Genomic DNA, 23,491 nt, shown 5'->3' with positions numbered 1-23,491 from the left:
ATCAACAACTCAAATTTTAATAAGCCAGACATTTGAAATATAGCAATTAACACAAATGCAGATTTTTTCCTGGTGCTTGGTTTAATGTGCAACTGTTCTAGTAGATGACCAGTCTGAAAGAACTGTATTGCCTATCAGTTTTCTTTGCAAAGTAGTGAATTTTGGAGATCACTTATTATGTGGTAGGGAAGGAAAGTAGGGAATTAACAGAGTATGTCATTGATTAAACATCAAAGGCCAACTCCCCAAACATTGCTCTTGTTATAGTCCTTGGAAGGGTCTGTGTGTGCCATTACCTTTCACTATTCAAATGTCATAAAAAATCTTTACCTGAATAGGTGGGCATACTTTCCAAGGGTGAAGGTCTGCATTCTATCCTCTCTGTTCCTACGAAGTTCACAATAAACTTGGTATGTGGCCTAGTGGCAACTGCAAAGTCCAAAAAATCACAGAATTATTACAAAAAATGAGACAAAATCAAGGGCAAGGGCAAAAAGACATAACATTATTAAACCCTATGAAGATTTGAAAGTTTAAACCACAAAGCTGATACTAGGAGTGTCTACATGTGCTATTAATGCTATTGAATAAACTCTGGCTCAGTTTGCATCAGAGTTTATTTCTCTCAGGTGCAGCATTTACATGTGCACCCAGGACTGCAGAACACTGAGCCAGGTCAGAGCAGACCTGGCTGGCAGTGGACCTGGGGGGGGGTCAGCCTGCCAGCTTGGGGCTGCTTCAGCCCAGCCCAGTTAGCCAGCAGGCAGCCCCACACTGAAGCACCTTCTTGCCCCAGTTAGCCCCGTCAGCGTCAACACATGCATTGCAATGCACTAATAATGCTGCCATAGGATAGTACTTAACAAGAACTAACCTGTGGCAATGTGTACTGGTTTACCGTGGCCTAATAGGGCCACACGTATAGATGCTGAGACTTTACCGTGGAGTTAATTAGGCAACTCTGCAGTAAATGTCTCATGTAGACGCTGTTCACCCAGGGGCCCACTATGTTGTACTTAATGTATACCATTATATGGAAAGACCTCAAAATCTTTATTTAACCTCTTACCACCCCTGTCAGATAGGGACTTTCTATTATCCCCATTTGGTAACAGTCTGGTGACAGTTCTCAGTACATGTCCACCATATTGGGCCTTGCACAAAAGACAGCCAGGGATGAGACTAAAGTGCACATGTCTCTATGACATACAGCCTGGGGCACTCTGTCACTTTAAGAGAGAGACAGGCCAGGGGATTCCTGTAGGACAGGCAGGGTACAGCTACAACTGAGTTGCTGTAGTTTCATAGTTTCATAGTAGCTAGGGTCAGGAGGGACCTGAATAGATCATCTAGCCTGACCCCCTGCCACAGGCAGGAATGAATGCTGGGTTCACAAGACCCCAGACAGGTGATCATCCAACCTCCTCTTGAATTTGCCCAAGGTAGGGGCAAGGACCACTTCCCTGGGAAGTTGGTTCCAGATTCTGGCCACCCTAACTGTAAAATATTGCCTTCTGATCTCTAACCTAAACCTGTTCTCCATCAGCTTATTACCATTGTTCCTTGTCTCCCCAGGTGGTGCTGGGGAGAAAATGGCTCTGCCTATTTGCTGTTGATTTCCCCTGATGAGTTTGTAGGCAGCCAACAGGTCTCCCCTCAGCCTCCTCTTGCTGAGGCTGAACAGGTTCAAGTCCTTCAGTCTCTCCTCATAGGGCCTGTCCTGCTGCCCTCTCACCAAGTGGGTGGCCCTCCTCTGAACCCTCTTCAGGCTGGCCACATCCCTTTTGAAGTGCGGCGCCCAGTACTGGACGCAGTACTCCAACTGCGGCCTGACCAAAGTCACATAGAAAGGGAGTATCACCTCTCTGAACTGGCTTGAGATGCACCTTTGGATGCATGACAAGGTATGCCTGGCCTTGCTGGCTGCAGTCTGGCATTGGTGGCTCATGTTCATCTTGGAGTCAATAAAGACTCCGAGATCCCTTTCTGCCTCTGTGCTTTCAAGAAGGGAACTCCCCAGCCTGTATGTATATATGCTGTGGATTCCTTCTCCCAAGGTGCAGCACCCTGCATTTGTCTATGTTGAACCCCATCCTATTCTCATCTGCCCACTTTTGTAGTCTGTCTAAATCTAGTTGCAGCCTCTCTCTCCTTTCAAGTATGTCCACCTCTCCCCACATCTTAGTGTCATCAGCAAATTTGGACAGCGTGCTTTCCACCCCCTCGTCCAAGTCGCTGATGAAGATGTTAAACAGTGAGGGCCCGAGGACCGAGCCCTGGGGGACCCCACTGCTCACATCTCACCAGGTTGAGTACAACCTGTCCACCACTACTGTCTGGGTGCGCCCCATCAGCCAATTTTTTACCCTTCCAACTGTGCAGGCATCAATGCCACAGTCACTTAATTTATTGATGAGGATGGGGTGAGAGACAGTGTCAGATGAAGTAATGAGATTAATTAGCCAGCACCTGCAAGTAACCCCTGGGGAGTCACTTGACTGGAAAAGGGCAGGGCCAGATATATAAAGGGCAGTCCCAGAGGCAGGTCAGGCAGTCTGGCCCTGGAGGCTGAGCAGGGAAGAGCACTGCAGAGGTGCCTGTGGCTGAGAGCCAGATCATGAGCATGCTAAGCCTGGAGATAGCAAATGAAGAAGTTGAAGGCTAGCAATGGATTAAGACACATGGTAGGGGTAGGAATTCAAGTTATAGCAAGGAGAGCTTATATTTTGGTTCTAGTTTGGTTTGGTGCCTAGTGGGGACCAGGGAGAGTCTGATGCCCAGGGGTGACTAGACACTGGAAGGAACATCCAGTGGTTTGTGGGGGGCTGTGAAGGGTGGCTTGGAGGTCCCAGAGAACTGAGAGGGGTGATCCCATGGTGCCCAGGGAGGGGGGCACACTGAGAACTCCTAGAGGGGCGATCCCATGGAACCCACAAAGGACAATCCCATTAGTGCCTAAGAGGCATAGACTTGGGGGCCAGAGGGTCCAAAGCCCCGAGGCAAGCAGGGACAGGACCTGGGGCCCAGACAGACATATAGAGAGACCAGGGAAACTCAGAAGCTCAAGACAAGGCAGAGATAAAAGCCTTAGAAGGCCAGACAAGAGGCTGGGCACCTGAACGCTTGGTCCAGGACAGTGGGCTGGAGCCAAAGGGCTCAGCAGGAAAAAAACCGGTGAAGGCTGAGAAGGCCAAGATCTGAGAAGAGGTCTCAGGTCTAAAAAGACTGAGGCTCAGCCTAGGTCCCTCAAGAAGCCTCCACCCTAACAACATCAAAGGTGTGGCAGGCGAGTAGAGGAGGTGAGGGTCCCTGGAGTTAGAGCTCGCGCAGGAATTACGTGGCCACCAGGGGGGCGTCACAGCTGCCTCTGGAATATGAACCTGTCACAGTCTCTTATACCCCAAGCTCCCAGGTGAACAGACTTTCCTAGGATGTGAGAAGCCCAGACTGATTTGAAGCAATGCCACGAATCCAGATCTTCCACAACCCAGGAGAATGCTTTGGCTACGAGGTTATTCAATATTCTGATGTGAGGTTTTCCCAGACTCTCGCATCTATAGCTGTTCTATTTTTTTTTGTAAATCGTTAAATATTCATGGATCATAAAGGAAAAGGGAAGAAGGAAGAAACTTACTGTGGTTGGGTGGTTAGGACACTCTCCTGGGCTATTGAAAAAAATAGTTTTCAAATTCCTGCTCTTCAAATAAGCAGAGCTGGGGTTTGAAAGATGTGGACAGATTAGAAAGAACCCAGTGGAGAGTGACAAAAATGATTAGAGGCCTGGGGAGCCTGACTTATACAGATAGGCTGAAAGAAATAGGGTTATTTAGTCTGGACAAGAGAAGACTGAGTGGGGAATTGATAACAATCTTCAGATACCTGAAGGGTAATTATAAAGGGGCTGGAGATAAACTATTCTCTGTGGCCATAGGGGACAGGACTAGGAGCAATGAACTCAAGCTGCAGCAGAGGAAATATAGGTTGGCTATTAGGAAAAACTTGCTGACTATGATGGTAGTCAAGCACTGGAACAGATTAATTAGAGAAGTTGTGGAATCTCCTTTCCTGGACTTTCTGAATAGTAGGTCAGACAGACACTTGCCTGGGATGGTTTACTCATGGAGGATCCTGCCTTGAGCTGAAGGCTGGACTAGATGATTTCATGAGGTCCCTTCCAGCCCCACTTTACTATAATCCTATGAAACCAGGTGTCCCTCTCTCAGGTGAGTGCAATGGATGGTTGGGCAGTGTGGGTTTTGTCTCTCTCTCTGGGTTTTTTTCTTTAAAGAAAGAGCTGACCTGGTTTCATGCATAATTCCAGGATCATGTTCATTGCTGAGAATCTGAAGCAGAGAGAGAAGCTCCTTCTGACCCAGAGCTGGCACTTATCCTTCTGGTTCTGAAGGATCCCATCTTTAGGTGTCTCACTTGCCCCATGGAAGTGGAGCACAGGGAGCCTAGTCTTAATTCAGAGCTGTGAATACAACTGGGTGCCATGGACACTAGAAATCTAAATCCTTTTGTGGATCTAGCCCTGAGAATCTTCCCTAGGGTCTCACAGGAAATCTGGCAGATCAGAGAAGTGAACCACAGTTTCCCAAGTACAAAGCTTGCTTCTTAACCACTGGACCATCCTTCCTCTGGGACCACACAAGATGATGTTCCAGGGACTACAGAAGGACAGAAATAAACAGTGAATAATTCTTTGAGAAAATGATCTGTGAAGAAAAGGAATGATGACATTTGAACACATAATTCATCCTGGCTGCAATACCATTGAAATAGATGAAGTTCCATCTGGAATGAATTCAGCCTGGTGCTAATAAAGATATCAGCATTGTTGGGACAATAACATTTTTCTTCTTGGCTGTGATTGACTGAAATCTTTCTCCTGTCATATAATCAGTAACTGTAAGTTGCTATATGCACAGTGATGGTGCTATAGAAATAACAAATGACTGGTACACAAAGGATATATAGGCACAGACTATGATACTTATTTGACATAGCAATGCATTATTAGTCTTTAAATTAGAAACATAAGAAACATAAGGAGAATGAGTTCCATTTATCATGTAAGTCACCTACAACAAATCTAATACTTATTAGACTTTTGTAGTGCTCAGGGAACATTAAAAACAAGGGCAAAGATGCTTTGTCAAAGGGTATAAACCAAGTCAAAGAGATTAAATAGAAACTTGAATTTAAAACTCAGGACCTTGATTTTTATTCCATTAGATCACAAAGCAATGGTTGCATGCAGTTGTGTGCCTAATTTGAAAGCACAGGTACTAAAATTCTATGAGGATATTGGATATTTATTTGTCCTTGCAAATAGCCATTCAGTTGGCCACTTAGCTCACACAAATCCATACTCTATCTGTATATGCCATTCCAGTAATTGTATGGAGCCCTGTGATTCTGGCATTTTCAAAATCAGGTCTTTGTAACTCCAGAGGGGGAACTGGAAAAATGGAAGGTGCAGAAAAGGAGAGGGGCAATGAACATTTATATGTTAAGGAGCATAGCCAAGCATTGAGGTTTTTTCATGAGTGGGTGTTGTTATAGCTTTCCCCCCAACACTTGTAGGCAATTGTAAGGAACTGAATAAGCCAAGAAGGCAGAATGCAAAATGTTTTGCACAAATTCATGATAAGCAACGATAGTAGCAATAAGATTAAAATTTTAAAACACCCAGTCCTGCCTGCCTTTTTATTATATACTATTTCCTACCAAGTAAGGCCTGGGGAGGAATAAGTAGAGAGGCTGAACATTGTCATAAATAGAAAATTTATTTTCTTTTGTTGCTTTTAAAAATATGTTCCCAGCCAGACATGGAAGATGGAACGTATGGTAGATGATAGAAGTCTGGGGGATGATGGGAGTCCAGTCATATGACAGCCTAGTCTTAATAGTCTATATTCATTTTACTCCATTTTCTGTTACCGTGTAGTTTTCAGTGTGCCATGGGAATCAACTGTTGTGCTATTGTTGAATGTGCTATTTTTCTGTTCTTGTCATAATACTACACTTTGGGAACAAGAAGGTATCTGTGATTACACAGTCATGAGATAATGCATTGTTATATCACTGATTGTAACAAGAACAGAAAATACCGCAGACAGATCCATTGTTTTGACAGTTTCTCCATTCTGATGACAAAGATGTAGCAAGAATAGGAAAGGGTATAAAGAGACTGTTGATATGAGAGTTGTAATGTTATTGTTTTCACTCATGGCGATAGAAAAGACTGAGAGAAAAACAGACAATTCCCAAAGAAAATAAGAGACAACAGCACAGGCCAAATTAGGCCATTGTCAGTCATCTTAAAACGTGCCTTCCTCATACTAGGAACACTAAATTATGGAAAAAATAATGGAGTAAACAAAAGCCACAATCCAGTTCCCAAAATAGCAGCAGTTTCTTTCATATTTAATGAATCCCAGAATTCCTGTTTTTTATCTCCTATGTTAGTGTGTCTTGCAGTTAACATCTCAAGTCCTTTCTACCACCTTAGTACTACCTCAGTCATAGGAATGTGGAACTATAGGAATTGCCAGACTGGCTGAGACTCCTGGTCCATCTTATCTCCAGCACTGGCCATCCCCCAGATATTTCAGTGCAGGTTGTAAGAAACAGCAGAAATATATAAAATAATCTGCTCTCGTGAAAGGTTTATCCCAGTCCCTATGTGTTGAGATTGACTTAAACTCTGAAACAAGGTTTTGTAGCACTTCCAGGATGTTAACATGAACTATTATAATTATGCATATTTTTTTCTGTATACATGTCCAATCCTTCTTTAAATCTCACTAAATTCTTGGCCTTAAAAAATCCTATGGCAAAGAGTTCTACAGTTTTAATTACGCATAATATGAAAAATAGTTGTTGTATGCAGTTTTGAATCTGTTACCTAGAACAAAAAGCCAGCACTAACCAACTATAAGAAATCTTCCAACACTATAACCTTGGAAAATCTGAGAAAGGCTCGAAGAGAAATGTCAAAGGAGGCTAAGAGGTGGGCCCAAGATTTTTTGCTGAAACTCTGTGACGATATCCATAAAGCAGCTGATGTAGGTGATGTCAATGGAATGTATGAAGGTTTCAAACAAGCAAGTGGTCCAGTCAAGAAGAAGACAGCTCCACTGAAAGACTAAAATGGAAATATAATTACTGATTAAAAAATACAAACAATTTCATCATCGGATTGAACAATATAGAATACTATACTCCAGTGAGACTGAAATGAAACATGAAGAGCTTGAAGGATTACAACAGTTCAAAGTTATGATGGATTTAGGAAACAAGCCTACATTTGAAGCTTTGCAGAAAGCCATTAAATCAATTCCTGGGAACAGGGCATGTAGCAATGACTGTTTGCCAGCTAAAATCTCCAAAGTGGCAACAACAAATTACTTCGAAAGCCTCATAAAGTTATACTGCTTTGTTGGAAAAAAGAAGTGGTACCACAAGATTTCAAAGATGCTGGTTTGTACCATTATACAAAAACAAAGGGGATAGCAGCGACTGACAACTATAGAAGTATCTCTCTGTTGCACATTGTCAGAAAAATTGTCACTTGCATCATACTCCTTATGCTGCAATCTCTAGGTGAAAGAATCTATCCTGAAAGTCAATACAGTTTTCACTCAGGACCCTCCATCATTGATATGATATTTTTGGTCAAGCAACTGCAAGAGAAGTGTAGAGAAAAATGAATGTCACTGCACATAGCCTTCATCAATCTGACAAAGACCTTCAATACAGTCAACAGACAAGGCCTTTTTACTGTTCTGAAGCAGCTGGGTTGTCCCCTCAAACTGCTGAACTCATTACATCAAGGTATGTAGGCAACTGTAGCATATGAAACAAAAGTCAAACACCTTTGACATCAACAACAGGATGAAAAAGGGTTGTGTGTCATAGTCCCCATGCTTTTTAACATTTACTTCTTATTTCTGCTTCTTCATGCATTTAAAGGCAGCAGGGATAGCATTTATCTTCAAACCAAACTAGATGGAAGCTTGTTCAACATCACAAGGTTTAGAGCAAAAACCAAGGTGAAGGAACTGGTTCTGAGAGATTTCCTGTTTGCAGATGATGCAGCCTTGGCTGTCCACAGTAAATCTTCCCTGAAAAATACCTTGGGAAGATTTTCTGAGTCATGCAAGAGTTTTGGGGTGACAGTTAGTCTCCAGAAGACTGTGATCACATCTTCTTGATCTCAAGAGGTGGCTGAAGGGATGAAAGAACCAATACCTGACATCAATCTGAAGGATAAATTTCTTGGTGTCACTGACAGTTTTTGCTACTTGGGTTCTACAATCAGCAGGAATCTTGACCTTCAGACTGAACTGTCAGAATCAGAGAAGCAGCTAAGAATTTCGGGCTATTACAGAAATGTGCCTGGAATAACAGCAAACTATCAGCTGAGGTGGAGATATGAATCTATGAGACTTGTGTGCTATAATTGCTGGTTTATGGTTCAGAAATCTGGACTACATATGCTAGGCATATCAACAGACTGAACAGCTTCCACATGAGATGTCTGTGTATGATTCTGAAAATAAAGTGGGAAGACAAAATACCAAACACAGAGATATTGGACTGTGCAGGACTGACACGCTTAAAAACCACTATCAAAAAGAGGAGGTTACGATGGATTGGCCATGTCAAGAGAATGGAAGAAGACCGTATCCCCAAGAATATTTTGTGTAGTGAGATTTGAGACAACTCTATAAAGTGGGGTCACCATCTATGACAGTACCATGATGTTTGCAAAGATTATTTGAAGTCCTTCATCATCAATTTAGAAAGCTGGGAGGAGCATGCAGAATCCCATCTGATCTGGAGGGAACATCTGGCACTGGTTGCAGCTCAACATGAAGCAGCTTTGATCCAGAGGGTGGAAGCCAAGCAAGAAAGAAGAAAGCAGCATGTGGACTCCAACTCGGACAGCGTACGGATCTCTGAAACTTATAACTAGCTGCGTTGCTCTCGAATTGGGCTTGTCAGCTACAAACAGATACATCAGGCATCTAACTAAACCTCTTATGTGTACACTGTGATCCAGAGGATTAATGGTTACAGCAGTCCCAGGTGCCAGCTTGGGGCGGGAGTGGGGAGGGATTGTTGCTGCAGCCACATGATTGCACCAGTGGCAGCCAGAAGTCATTGTTGCCCCCACATGTTACAGCTGCCCTGGGCCGCCTCATCACACTTCTGCTGCCACTTTTCACTTTCATGTTCTCTTTTTTACCCTGCTTTCAAAGTTCAAGATTCATGTTTTTACTCTTGCTTTCAACAACACAGAACATACCACAACAGGCATAAAATAAACACATACTTGAATTTTAATTTTCTCTTTAAGGAGAAAAAGATGCAAGAGATGTTAGTCACACTCACGTATTTCCAGAAGTTACTCAGATAGAAGGATGATGGGCACATGTAAGCACTAGGCTAGAACAGAATTATAGTAGCTGGTTCTGAATGTATATATTCTGTACTTCAGGCTTACACTTGTTCTTTGTCTAGTCCTCAAATACCTGGGTGAAATATGCATAATGTCACACATTTATATAGCTGATATGGAAACAAAATAGTTTATCCCCATCCTCTGTATACCAACTCTTAATTTGAGAATAATCTAGCCTGACCTTTCATAACTTCCAAGTGACTGCCAAATCATGTCACTGGAGTCATATCTACTAATTCAGGAACCTTGTTTTCTGCCATTTGGCATACTTGCCAATGCCCAATAGTCTAAGAAGAATTTTAGATGATGTACATTTCTATGAGCTGATCTGTGTATAGTAGAACCCATTATGTTCATCCCATATGTTATAAATCCTGCAGAAGGCCCTCTTTTTCCCTTATTAGTTTAACATGCACACCCTTTGTGGTATTTTCCTGCTAGTTTGTGGTATTCTCCTTCTCAGTTGTCACAGCAGAAGTCTAAAAGTCCTGATTTTAAAAATAACATATTTTACCCCACATATAAGTAACACAGCTACTTCCAAGGCTCTTTACTCAGGACTTCCCTTTGAGACGGTTCTGCACCATTTGCTCCACTATATTGCACACATTTTCCCACCTGACTGACACATATATGGCACGCAGCACTGATGAAAAGCAATCTGGTCTTGCATGTTTCAAGTTGTCTTGATTACCTGTAATATAATACTCCCATATGTGTAATTCAAGTCAGCAATAACCTTCACCTGCTTTCAGAGTAAAGCTGGCTATGGCTTGTGACCAACAACTTTTGATGCCAAATTTAGGTGCCAAGGGGTGTATTTTACTGCAGGCCAAATGTTTAAGACACCTATTAGGTCTACACACTATGCAATTTAGAAATATAATGAAATTCTTTATTAGGCAAAGTACAGTAAAAATTAGGTTCTAGTGATTATATGTCTGGGGTCTACTTGTTGCAAATCACTTTGCATGCAGAGATGTCTGTGCTGCATTATGTTTTATATCTGCCCTGAGCTTTGAGTTGTGGGGAGTATTTTAGAAGTAAATTTCTATTGGTAGCTTTGGCAAGAACCTTACCTCTTTAATATTGCGTGGTCATGTAATCCTTTCAACATTAGTTTTTGCATATGTTTTCCATAGGTTGCTAGACTCTGATTTATTGTATAGGTTATTAGCTGAAAGTATGTGAGCAGAGATGACCCAAACAGGGTGCGGGTCCCCAGGGCAAAGCAGCCTGTGCGGGGCACCGCCCTGGGACGCGAGGAAGCTGCTGGTAGATTTGGTGGGTGGCGGTGTGGGGGATGCCGAGTGGCTGGATATGAAGCCAGCAGCAGCGCAGTCAGCACAGCCGCTCTGCCCAGCTCCACGGGGTCTCTCAAAGCACAGGGCCTGGGGCGATCACCCTGATTCACCCCCCCCACTGGGGACAGCCCTGTATGTGAGTAAAGTATACCTGGTAAAGGACACTTTTCTGTGCTTCCTCTATTTCTTTGTTGTGTTTTGCCATATCACTTTTTCAAGGGGAATCATGGTCCCTTAACTCAGTTCTCAGCACCAAGGTGTAGGGGTAAGTGTTTTTTAAATATGGTGTGTTAAGAGGTGTGTCTGAATTGAAACTATGAAGGAAGTTTTAGGTTGAAGATTTCAGCCTCCAAAATGGATAAAATGAATCCCAGATTCAGATGGTGCAATGAAGGGACTACGGGTCAGATTCTTAGTAGTGCGACTGCAGGGAGGGGCAATGGGGTCACCCGCCCTGGACACTGACTTAGGGTGGACACAGACAGAGCAGACCCTGTGCTACTGACCCAGCCACTGTCCATGGCAGTCCATCTACAGCTGCTGTCCCCATATACCATTGTTCCCCAGGGCATACACCTACCCAGCTGTGCCTCTGCAGTTCTGTGCCTCTTATTAGGTGCTTAAGTCCACCCATATGCCTAAGTGCAATTCTGTGCTACACTTTTAAGTGCCTAAAAATCCATTACTGCATCTACTTTTGTAACATGCCTTCATCTTACCATTAAAGCAGAGTTGCAAGAAAGCAGCAAGGAAAAACAGCAACCACCCAACTTCTGTATCAGCTGTTTTTCCAGGACTCAAAAGGGTGGAATAGAATCACACTTAGGCACCTAATTCCATTTATGCTCCTAAGAGATGGAATAAAATGTGGCCCTATCTCTACACCCTTGCTAGGGACCATCCCTAATACCATTTTAAAATCAACTTAATCACAGTCATTCTAGATTAAAACACGGAGGCTCTTGACAGATGTTACACTTAGGATGTGATTAGCTGATTAATTAAATATGTGTAATAACTTTGTGTCAGGTTCCTATTTTTGGTTTAGAAATGGCATTTAAAGGTCTGTTTTTTGGGAATTGGCTTATAGTTATAGATATATGTATTAAAAGGGTTCAAGATGAACAGCAGATTACCTGATTTCTGAAGAAGCCTGGGTCTCGCATACAGTTACTCACAGGCCTGAAAGCAGACAGGCTGCCTAACACAACAAGGCCAACAAGGACACAAAGTATGAGAACTAAAGAAGTATGTACCATACTGCCCATAACACAAGATAAGTGGCACCAGCTGCAAGGCCCTGGAGCAGAGAAGGTCCTGGTTTGGGGGGAACAGAACAAATTGGGAGAAAGCCCAGAAAGCTGCATGGATGTGTGACCACAGGGAGGCAACCAACCAGAGATAGCTGTGTATGAAGAGTCATCAGGAGGGAAGGAGAATACAAAGGTAGAGACTTCAGAATAACAAAGGCTCCCTCCCTGTCCCACCCTGGTCCCTCCCTTTGTCTCATCCCTCCCTGCTCCTTTTCCTCCAGGAAGGGTCCCCGAGGCCACCATGGATCCTGGGCATACAACCAGCCCATCTCATGTACCTCACTGGAGTGAGGGGTCAGTTGAGATCTTGCATTAGATCCCATTGTACCTTTACTTTAATACCCATCAGGGCCTAACGCTTTTTTCCCAGTTCGTCAAAAGTATTTAGGTATCTCTCTGTAGCAACTGGGCAAGTTTCAAATACCTTTGAGCATCTGGACTTTTGTCCACAAAATAGCATGCATTTATGTGCTGAATTTATGGGTGCAGTTGCTATATCATATTTACAATCTAAAGATTGTGGTCTTAATGTGTAAAAATCTCCCAGCTCATTCTCACAATACCACTTTTACCCTGTTGCAATTACACTGATTCCAGTGAAAATATACTCTGCCCTGAGTGCAAGTACAATCAGGCCCATGTTATATTAAAGCCATGTTGTGCCTTTAGGCATAACTGTAAACAAAGGGATGATGCCTAAGCCCCTGCAGTCCTTTTGAGTCAAAGTTTTTTCCCTGCTTCCCCATTGATCCCTGGGGACATAATTTATTTCTATATCATAGTACAATATTCCCCTGCTGCTTTGGCTGTGTTAGACTGCATGTTGCAGAAGAACAGGGCTCTGACTACTCCTAGCTCTTCCCTGCCAGGCTTTCCTGTTTTGAAGGTGGGGCAGTTAGTAAGTATGGAGTGTTTACTGAAGACAGTCCAAATCAAGAGCCCACCTGGCACACGCAGAGCTGTTCAGGAAGCATTTCTCAAACTTTTGATACCTGGGGCACACTTTTTTAATTGATTAAAATTGGCAGCACACTTTACTCTTACACCCAAAAGAGTATGTATATACATGTAAGACTTATACGGTGGTGCCCAACCTGTTGGCCCTGCAGGCTGGATGAGCAGTGCTGAGTCGGTCTGCAGACCTGATTCTATCATGTGAGTCTTGGAAATTTGGTGGTAGGGGAGTGGTGGCAGTGTTACTTGCCACTATTTCCCCAACATTACATTTCCAGACCTGTAGGAAGCCCAGTGGGCCAGATGACATGGTGCTGTGGGGTGGATGCTAATAACGGATCCTTTTGGGCAGCACACTTCTGCCACTCTCACTGCAGTCTTTGAGAATCACTGGGCATGTCTACACGTGCATTTATGCCAGCTAAAAGTTACTAAAAGTTTATACCAGCAGGAATAGACTGATGTGTACATGTGCAGGTGTTAAAGAGCATTAACACTGTGTGCAGGCTGACTTGGAACTAAAGTTAGTCCCAAGTCAGTCCACACACAGAGTGTTAATGCACAGTAAGGCATCTACACATGTGTTACTGCACAGTAACTAATTGGGAATAAATTTGATACCTGCTCAAGTCAGTATAAGTCACCATATTTACTGCACAGTACGGATATTCACGTGTAGATGTGTGCTTGTACTGCGCAGTAATTTTGGTTACTGCACAGTAATTGCGCATGTGTAGATGTGTCCACTAAGAGGGTTCTTATTCTCACTGTGCCCCTTTGCAGCGAGGTCCGAGTCATAGTCTACAAGTTCTTAACTGTTACATTATACTTCAGGAGATTTCATTTTATTCTAAATTTAAATGAATGCTATGCCTGTCAGCAATGACATGCCTTACATTACATACTGAACATAGTATTAGTGTTGCATTAGTGTTTCAACTAGCCAGCTAGGACTTGTGAAGAAAATACAACTTTGGATCTAAGTAGGAGTAGTATCATGGTTATGGGGACTTTCAAGTTCTTCATGCAGGCAAGGTCCTTTCTGGCTGTCTGGCCTTGTACCAGGATCGAAGGCTGCACAGTAGCATCCTACAGGCATTTCCATTTTTCAGCTTGTTCCAGGAAGCAACCCGTTTAAAACCTTTTGTTTCTTTCTGTTTCCAGCCAGGGCTCTACACTACTTGCTTCATTAAAAACAATTTGCAGGAGTTGCACGATGCTACCAATGAATATTCATACAAGCTTGGCACTTCCATTATATAAAACTCAATTATAAAAAGGAAAGGATTTATGTGAACATCTTCTGAACCCTCCATGCATTAGCTGAGTTTCAGGGGATCTTTGTCTTTGAGAGGAATGCTACTGTGAGCCAGGGAAAGGATTATTTCTGGATATAATAATTGGCTATTTCTATCTTGCATCAAAGAGTCCCAAAGCAACGCTCTGCAGAAGAGCTGACATGAAGGTCCATCAATGATGAATCTGCTTGCTGTGGAACAAAACGGATACAGTTTTTCTTCCAGTGAACGACATGGCTAAAGAAACCCAAAAGATATTACTGTCAATCTCCCTTGCCCAGGATGGTTTTGGATTTCCCAGTAGTTACCACAATAGCACAGATATGGCTGCTGCACTTCACAGGGAAACCAGACATTGTGCTCCATATAGACATGGGCCATAAAGGAAATCAGCAGCCTGAAAACAGTTGGAAGGGAGGAAAAGAGGAGTGAGACATTTAGCAGAGAGAGTACTACAGGGACCACTTTAACCTCCCTAGTAATTCTACCGTGGCTTGGGCTGCAGCTATAGGTAAATCTGGCACCTTTAACTAACAGCAGAAAAAGATTTTAAAATTATATTAAAATGGAGTAAGCTAGGGATTACCAGGGGGTATCTTCCTGCTTTGCTCAGACTTTGGGATGCTAGACACCACCTGTTCTGAATGCATCACCATATTAATCATATTTTTGTTCCTTCCAAATCCCAATAACCCTTCTAGGGAAGAACATCCCTTTTGAGTGCTACAGGCCTTCCTTCTCATTTAAAAGGGGAAAATCTTCTAAACATCCATAAAGAGAGAGCAGGATGTATTGGTTTACAGATGCCTTCTTCCCCAGGCTAACGCTAGTACCAGGGACAATTGCAAATAATTTATTTTTAGGTTCCCTGCTCCTTTTAACAAATGTGATTGCTTACTGCAATATTCATGTTATACCTCTGCTTGACACGCTTTCTGGTTTTATACTAAACACCTGCCATGGTTGTAACAGAACTAGGGGAGTAATATCAATTAAGGTAAGGTAGAGACTAAGTGCTGCCATTACAGCACAAACAGGCTGTACTTTTCTCATAAATGAGAATATCGAAAATCTATCACTTTTTTTGTTTTTTTCATTTTTCTGATGGAAGGCAGAGTACAAAAGATACTGTATAGGATATAGTACTACAGGAGTGATGTCTCCAGCTATAGCATTTGGCTATTATAGCCCTATCCTAAAGTTACTTGTCTCACTTCCTGGCTAGGGACAAACATTCAAAAAGCCTGAGCCTGAATTGATTCAATCTTTGCAGATTAGTCTAACCTGCGTAGATTTAACCAATTTGCAAGTGAATAGACATTCACTTTTGATTCTGGAAATGCAGGCACATGCCTGCAGTGGCTCAGGCTAGAAGCCGAGAGGGCACTAGAGCAGACCTTCCTTCCCCTCCTCAACAGCCGCAAGGCTCGAGGGAAGCTGAGTGGGGGGGGGGAGGGCATGGCCAGTCCCCAGCAGGCTGCTGAGTATAATTGGAGAGGTATTTAAACCCTGGCCTGCAGGGACCCCAGCTGGGGTGTGCCTGAAACAGGCATTGCCAGATTTGTCCCTGAGCAGCAGGGAGCTTGGGAGCACATCAGGCAAAGGGAGGAGGATGGAGGGGAATCCCCCCTGCCTCCCCTCTCCTACCAGCATGAGACCCCAGGCCATTTTTAATCTGGTTTATGTGCACTGAACTTATGTTCTATTACAGGTTTAAACCAGTTTCTGATCACTTAAATCAGTTTATGTGTAACTTCTGTCCTTAGCCACCAGGTGCACTGCTTCTCTCAATCCTTGGAGTCTCAGAACAGCAGAGACTCTCTATGCCTGAAGAAGGGTGATCATGCCCGAAAGCTTGCTAAGAATTTTGTGCCAACTACAGTACTCAGTTGGTCTAATCAAAGATATCCCATCTACTCATGGGCGACTGGTGCCTCCTGAATCCAGGGGGGGCACCTGCAGAAGCTGGGGCAGCATCAATGGGGGGCCTAGAGCTGGCAAGCATCTACAGATGCCGCTGGTGGCATCAGCAGTGGGGCCAGAGCTGGTGAGCTCCCACAGACGTGGTGTGAGCAGTTGGGATGGCCCTGTCGGGGGGCACATGCCCCCTGGTGCCCCTCCTACACGTCGTCTGTGCATCTACTCAAATAACCTTGCTTGCCTATGTCCTTAGACCAACACGGCTACAACCAAAAACCCTGCTCCTCCTAAACCACTGTGGCTTCCCTATTGGACCCCACTTAGATAGGGGGTTTCTAGCTGTCACCTTTCTCAGAGTTGACTCCTGTGATCTGCTCCCTTCTGACTGGGGTTACAGACACCTGCTGATCAGTACGTCTGCCTTCAGTTCAGCATCTGTGGCAGGGTTACTCAGTGGCCAGGTGGCTCTCATGCAGCAAAGCACTCTTTATTTGAAACAAAAACATTCTGGAGAAAAAATATTTTAAAACAAAAAACACCCATCTCCTATGTGTAGATCCTGGGCAGCCTCAAGCCTGTTCTTGGAACATGTGCATCTCTCCCCCAGGTTAAGGCTGTCATTTTGTGGCATTTCAATTCCTTTGTTGCCGTATTAGTCTTTTGAACCAGGTCAAACCAGTCTGTGCTGCTTACCCAGGGGAGCGAAACTTCAAACATTTTGTTAAGTGCATTGTTTTGGAATATGGGATTTGCATTTATTAGTCCCCAGTAATTCCTTATGTCACCCTTTTGACCTAGAAATGTAGTCACCAGTAACATAATTGAGGTATGTGTGCAACATTAATACAATAGTTTCTGACTATTCCATAATTCCATACCCTCTCTCTCACATCCCTTTTTTCCAGGGGGATAGTACAAGCTTTCTGCCCAATATCCTGGTGGAGTCCCTTGGCTTCTTCTGGATAAGGAATCCATTTTAACATCTCTTAATTTCATGTTTTAAATTACCATTTGCACAGCCCAGCCAAGAAACACTATTAATACCACAATGCAGAGCTGTTTGATTCTTTGGAACACATTGCATGGATATGAAGGGAGATCCCTCATGCACCAGTGGATGCCTCTGAGGGGAGAGGGTGGATTGGAGCCCTACTCCACAGGTGTAGCCCTTTGTGTGATGATCATGGAGGCCTTTGTTTTCCCACATGCTGAGATGAGGCAAGAAGCATTCGTTCTTCACACCCGGGACTGTTATCCTTTTCACAGACCATCAAGATTGTAGATTCAGGGTGATGATAGAAAACTTTCCACTCCCTCTTGGCGCTGTTACCTCTGCAGTCTTCCAAGCAGCAAATGTACACTTATGGGCGCATTTACACATCGCCCTATGGCAGTGTAACAACCTGCTACATCACCATACTGAGCTGGTCCACTTTCGGGTCCACCACCGAGAGCATGGGGACCGCCCTCCCCCACCCTCCCCTGGGACACCTCATCTGCCCCACCATCTCAGGCTTCATGAGTCGAGCCTGGTACTTTGAGGTATGTAGAAAAAACATATAAAGCTGCGTCAATGGCCAAATCACTGATTCTTCAAACCAGAATCGAATCTTCAGATTCAGATTCAGCCAAATCGAATTGGGACAGTGATCCGAGTCAGCAAATTGAACCACTGTACCCTGAATCAGGCCAAATCCAAATTGAATACTGCCTGCCTTGCACACCTATAGTGGAAAGCACTGCTGTCATGGCCACACAATTGCAGTGGTGGCATGGCAGGAGCCAAAGGTTGCTATTGCTCCCATATGTTGAAGCTGCCCTGGATGTCTGGCTGTGTTGTTATGTCTCTGGTTTTCATAATTCCATTCCCCTCCCTACCTCAGTACGTAATTTTTCTCCTGTGCATACTCAGCACTGTTTTCACACTGAACCCTGCATTTGCTAATGCTGTCCGTGGCCAAAGCTGCCCTGTGCTTTAGGTGTCAGTGATACCTTTATAGTAATGCTTGTTGACATTGCTTATAGTGCCTAGTGGCAATATGTGTGAAAGCAGCTAAGGGAACAGCTATACTGTGAGCAGAGGTGTGATTGGGGCAGAGGTTGATATCTCCAAACTAGAATTAATCTAGTTGGCTCTGATACCACTTGCAATGAAGCCACAGCAGCATGCTATGGCTTCATCTGCCAAGTATGTACCCTGGGTCCTGTGTAACTATGTACAGTTCATGTTGAGGCCTGGGCTGGCATGGTTTCATTACTTTGCTATCTATATTCAAGCTAACTCAGGTGTAGCTACATGTGCTGCAATTGAGGCTCCCAATTGCAATGTGGTGACCTTCTCTATTAGTAACGTGGCCAGGACCTGACATGTATTCTGGTGTCCCACCCTGTTCAATTCTCATGTCATTTAAAATCTATTAAAATGTGTCTGTGTCATCCAGGTTCCTAATGTGAGGCAGTCATTTGGAGTCTGTACTGCTCAGGGATCCAGGTACAATATCTGGCTCCACTTGTTGGGTTGTGGGTGGTGGTGGAAGCTCACCTATTCTGGCTCATGCTAGTACTGTTGCTTTCAGTCTGCTCTTACTTTTTTTCTAGTCTTCAGGTTGATAAGTGCTCAAAGGCAGCCTTTGTCTCACAAGCAGCATTTTCTATTCCTCAGACTTTCCATGTCAACCACTGGATTCTGCCTGGATGAAACACAGTTGCTGGCTGTGTCATCCTCTTTGCTGCTTCTCTATGGAAAGCAATTGTTCTGGCTGGTATTTAGCTTAAAATATATATCTGTTTTTTTTCCAGGCCTGAGGAAGGACAGTTTGAGCCCAAATTTTGCCTAACATCTTTCTCTACTATAAAGCTAGTCCAATAAAAGATATTGTCTCACCTCACAAATCATGCGTCTTCTACCTCTGGAAAGTCATCTGTAAGAGCTCCTTCTGCCATTGGTATCTTTGCCAGTGCTGTTGGTGCCTCTCGCAGTCCTGGAATATCATTTCTTTCCTGGTCCTTTACCAGCTGACTATTCTTAGCTGCTCACAGCTCATCTTTCCTGTCTGTATTTTCACTGTTCTTTTCCCAGAATGACTTTGAGCCACCTTTTTTTCTATTCTTTTTCTTCCTGCAAGACTTGCTGTTGATACACTGGAAATTCATCGCTGTCATTAGATCTCACTGCTGAAACCAAATATGTCTCTGGATATTCCATAATTCTGTAGCCTTTGTCAGACTAGGTAATTTTGGTTGCCAGATTCCTTCGTGAACACTAAGCAAACTTTAAAGAGAGAGGAATGAGCTTTAGGGTGGACGCTTTCACTCCTGAATGGGTTGAGTTCAGAATGTAAAACCATATAATGGTACCTAAACAAAAAGTGCTATACTTTAGGGGGTGCCAAATGGATGCTCAAACTAAAAATCAAGGTTTGATTTAATCTTATTTTTAGTTCCTAGGCCTGACTTCCTGGAATTCACCATCAAGCTTCTGCATTGCTATGCTAAGCCTCTGCAAGAGGCTTGGGTGTCCAAGTTGGGCGTCATCCATTCTAGTTTGGCTACACAGTTATTCTTTCATTTGTATAAGGTAAGCTTCAGATACACCTTAAGTGCCTGTGGTGATTATCTGACTTTTGATATTTTTGTAAAATTCAAAGGCATAAACTTCAATGATTCAGTTAAATCTCCACTAATTAGCTGAAGTTCAGTTAATGTATGTATTCCTCTAGCAATTAGCAGATGTACCTTGGTGCCAGTGTCAAAAACTGGAAAGGAGCCAGTCTGGGGCTCATTATCCCACCAGAAATCCTTGGTCGCTAATCAGTACTCGATAAATATTAGACAGTTCCCTGCCAACACTTGGCTATTAAATTCCATTTATACTGTAGCCCCATAAATACTATAAATTCTCTTTCATCAGCACTCTGTTCACAAAACCCTTTGAAAATAGAAGTTTCGTTTGAGGATGACTGAACAAAATGGAATTTAATTAGGCCAGAAGACCCCCAAACCACCATCATTTCTCAATGTGTAATAATTCCACTGTAATTCTTTTGAAGCTGTTCTGCTACAGTATTTCAAAATAAATGTGAGGCATTAAATTAGGAGGGCTTAGAAAGCCGGGATGCACAATGGTTTTGGTCTAAAGAACATGGATTTATAGATATTCATGAAGGGAGTTGGGATTTTTTCAGTTAAACTGCACCCTTTGCATACTTCTGCTGGGTAAAACAACCAGTTTTGCTTCATACAACTCTAAGGTGAAAGTCAATTTTCCATCACCGGAAGCTGCTGCTTGGATTTCACATAAATAACTTGAGTGACGTTAGAGCCAAGGGACAACGTGTTTATCTAGGATCTAACAAGTTAAGTCACTATGAGTATGCTGTAGATGAGTTAATTAGTATACCTGAATGATCCTCCTTTCCCATTCAGGGCATTGTCTGGAATGGTTTCTTGTGAAGAAAGCTCTAGTCTGCACCTACATTTAATATGGAAAATTAGATTGAAAAGACCAGCTTGAGAGCTGCTAAGGAGGAATGTCCTTGCTTACAAGCTGGTTAAATGGCCATATTAAATTCCAGAGTCATTGCCACCAGGTCAGCCTGTATTTTGTGAACTGTTGGCACATCAGCTGTCCAATCCTTAGTGGCTGGCAAGTAATAGTGTTTGAGCATCTGGCATGCCAAGGCATATTGTTGAGATATGTGTAACAATGGCAGTGCAGCACTATTTTTAGCACTATCTTAGCATTGATCAACAGGAATGAAATAAGAGTGGTCCAAGCTGAGTCTTACTCCTACCTTAGGGTCTTTTGCAAAACCAGTGACTCTTAGTAAAGCTAGTAATCTTTGCTTTCCTTTTTCTGCCTTTCCACTTCTTAGCCACTACCCAACTCACGCACCCACAACAGACAGCCTTTGAGTCCCCCTTCTCCATGTTGACCTCTTTGTAAGCCTTTGATTGATTTTAAAAACATCTTGCAATTTGTGTCAGTTGAAACCAATTTGAGTGCAGGTGAACATATGGCAACCATGCCAGTCACACATAATTGTTATCTATCTGAGGAAATATTTGCTTGTTTTTCACAAGGTCTTTGATTAAAATCCTGGTAGATCTTTTTAGCTGCTCCCACTGTGTTAGTTGTGTTCATTGATAAGTCTGTTTTTGCAAAGTATAGGTATAAGTAGACTCTGTGGAAAATGGGTGATCTGATAAGCATAAATATTACTAATTATACCCTACATCTAGGGGCTGCACTTCTCTACCAGTTACTACATTGACTTACTCCCTTGATCTTATTTTTCAGTAACAGCAGCTTTGAAACACACACAATTGTGTGTGCTTCATTCTACAGGAAAATTACCCATGAAGGCATTTAGTTGCTTAACTTAGATTTAAGAACCTAACTCCCAGTGCCTTTATATATTTGTGATACAAGATATTTCATGTAATGGGACAGAAGAAAAGTAAGGGAGACACCTAAATAACTTGATGTTATATATAGAACTGCTTTTATTTTTTAGTATTTTGATATCTGGAAGGGCAGAAGGACAACGTTAAAAAAAAAAAAAAAGACTGGCTGAGCAATTGACCCCCAGAAGCATAGTAGTGGATGGATATGCCTACTTCATTAGAGATCCAGTAAATCTTATCTCCCTAGGGAGTTAGGTTAGGGGTGTTTCACCAGATCAGAATGGCTCTGTCTTAATGATGAGATGATAAATTATGTGGAAATACATTCACTGTCTGCACCAAATTCTAAAAAAGAAAATGTCCTTGAATCTTTATAGCCACCCAGTTTTGTTTTGTAGGAAATGCCATGCTGCAGTCTTCTTTTTCTTTATGGAAGTGATTTTATACCCAGACACTTAAGGAGAACAGTTTTGAGCTCAAAGTTGCAATGTCAGAAGATAGACAACTATGAATTGGATTGAAATAATTCCATACTTGTCCTCTTTCACTGGGTCATTACTGAGAGTCATTTCTGGAGCAAACTCTGCATCATTATTCACCTACTTTGATCTGTTGTAGAGACCAGGGCAGCAAGCGAAAAATGAGATTTAATTGTGCCTATTTCTCTTGGATGATTTTCCACCCCTCTCAAAACAAGCTCTGGGCAAGTGGTTCAGTTGCATTGTTGGCAACTGGAATGTTTTTCACACCACAAACATTGAGCAAAACATGTAGAAAGAAGCTGAATGATTCAAGAGACATTAACTCTAAACTACCTCTTGCAAATTCTTTCCATTTCTTGAGCGCTGGCAGATTCTTTGCAGAGTGGTTATATGACTGGCTTTTTAATGCAGATTGAAACCTGTCCTTCCTATAGAATTTACCTACCTTGGAGTAGAGATGCATCAGTTCTGCCTGGACATAATTCCTAAAGAAGTTAGAAAAATGAAATACCTTTTTAATCCTGCATGCTGCTCCTGAGAACCAATTCAGGCTTGTTCCCTGAATGCATGTTTAGGTATGCATGTTTTCAAAGGCTTGGTCCAATCTGGTGCATGCAGGAGAGGAAAACCAGACTGAAGTATTTTATCAGTCATACTATAAATAATTTAGTGACTAAGCTTGACAGAGCTTCACAGTGATAGAAGGGACAGACTTCACATTCTTCTGCACCAAGAGTAGAGTCTGCTACCAGCTGAAAAAGAAGGTACCCTTAGCCATAAGGGATGGAGGGTCTGAAATGTCCATTTGACTTCCTTTAGTTCAGACTGGCAGTAGTTCACATACACACTGTTTATTACCTTATGTTAGGATTCTCCTTTGAGGCTTGGCACAAATTCTCTTAAGAGGTGTTGGTGATCCAGACCTCACAAGGAACCATTAAAAACAAAAAACAACCAAATCCCTGTTCCGTAAGGATCCTTGGGGCAGCCTCGCCATTTGCCAACAATGCAAAATCTCCTCTTGAGAAACTAAGGGAGTTAATAATGTTAGTAATGGCAGCAGAAACCATGCACGGACACATCACAGGTGACTTTCTTGCATTGTAATAGGGCTTGTCAAGTATGAGTGAGAACTTACAAAACGAAAGAGAGAAGTAGAAGGAAAGAAAGAGGACCTCCGTGGTGGGCTAGAACAAAAAGCAACAGGTCCTGGTATGGAATTCATCTGAAGGAAAACTATGAATTTGTTCTAAGATCTAGCGGAGGCCTCTTTCTAATTCAGAGGATTATCTAGCGGACACAGGAGAGCGGCAGGTTCTCTCCCAGCTGCCAGAACACA

At 42.9% G+C, this 23,491-nt stretch overlaps 1 long non-coding RNA gene across 1 annotated transcript in view; it reads left to right on the top strand.

The window, feature by feature from the left end:
- LOC109282464 (uncharacterized) overlaps positions 1 to 20,220 on the top strand; it is a 209,944-nt gene extending 189,724 nt beyond the window's left edge. The window contains exon 7 of the long non-coding RNA XR_009464320.1: positions 19,705 to 20,220. This is a non-coding gene — a long non-coding RNA (uncharacterized LOC109282464). The remainder of the gene's footprint in view (positions 1 to 19,704) is intronic.
- Positions 20,221 to 23,491: the final 3,271 nt, after the last annotated feature.

Source organism: Alligator mississippiensis, chromosome 9 (genome assembly GCF_030867095.1).
Source record: "Alligator mississippiensis isolate rAllMis1 chromosome 9, rAllMis1, whole genome shotgun sequence".
Taxonomy (NCBI): Eukaryota; Metazoa; Chordata; order Crocodylia; family Alligatoridae; genus Alligator; species Alligator mississippiensis.
The sequence above is the reverse complement of the archived record's forward strand: the minus strand, read 5'-3'. Positions and strand labels throughout refer to the sequence as shown.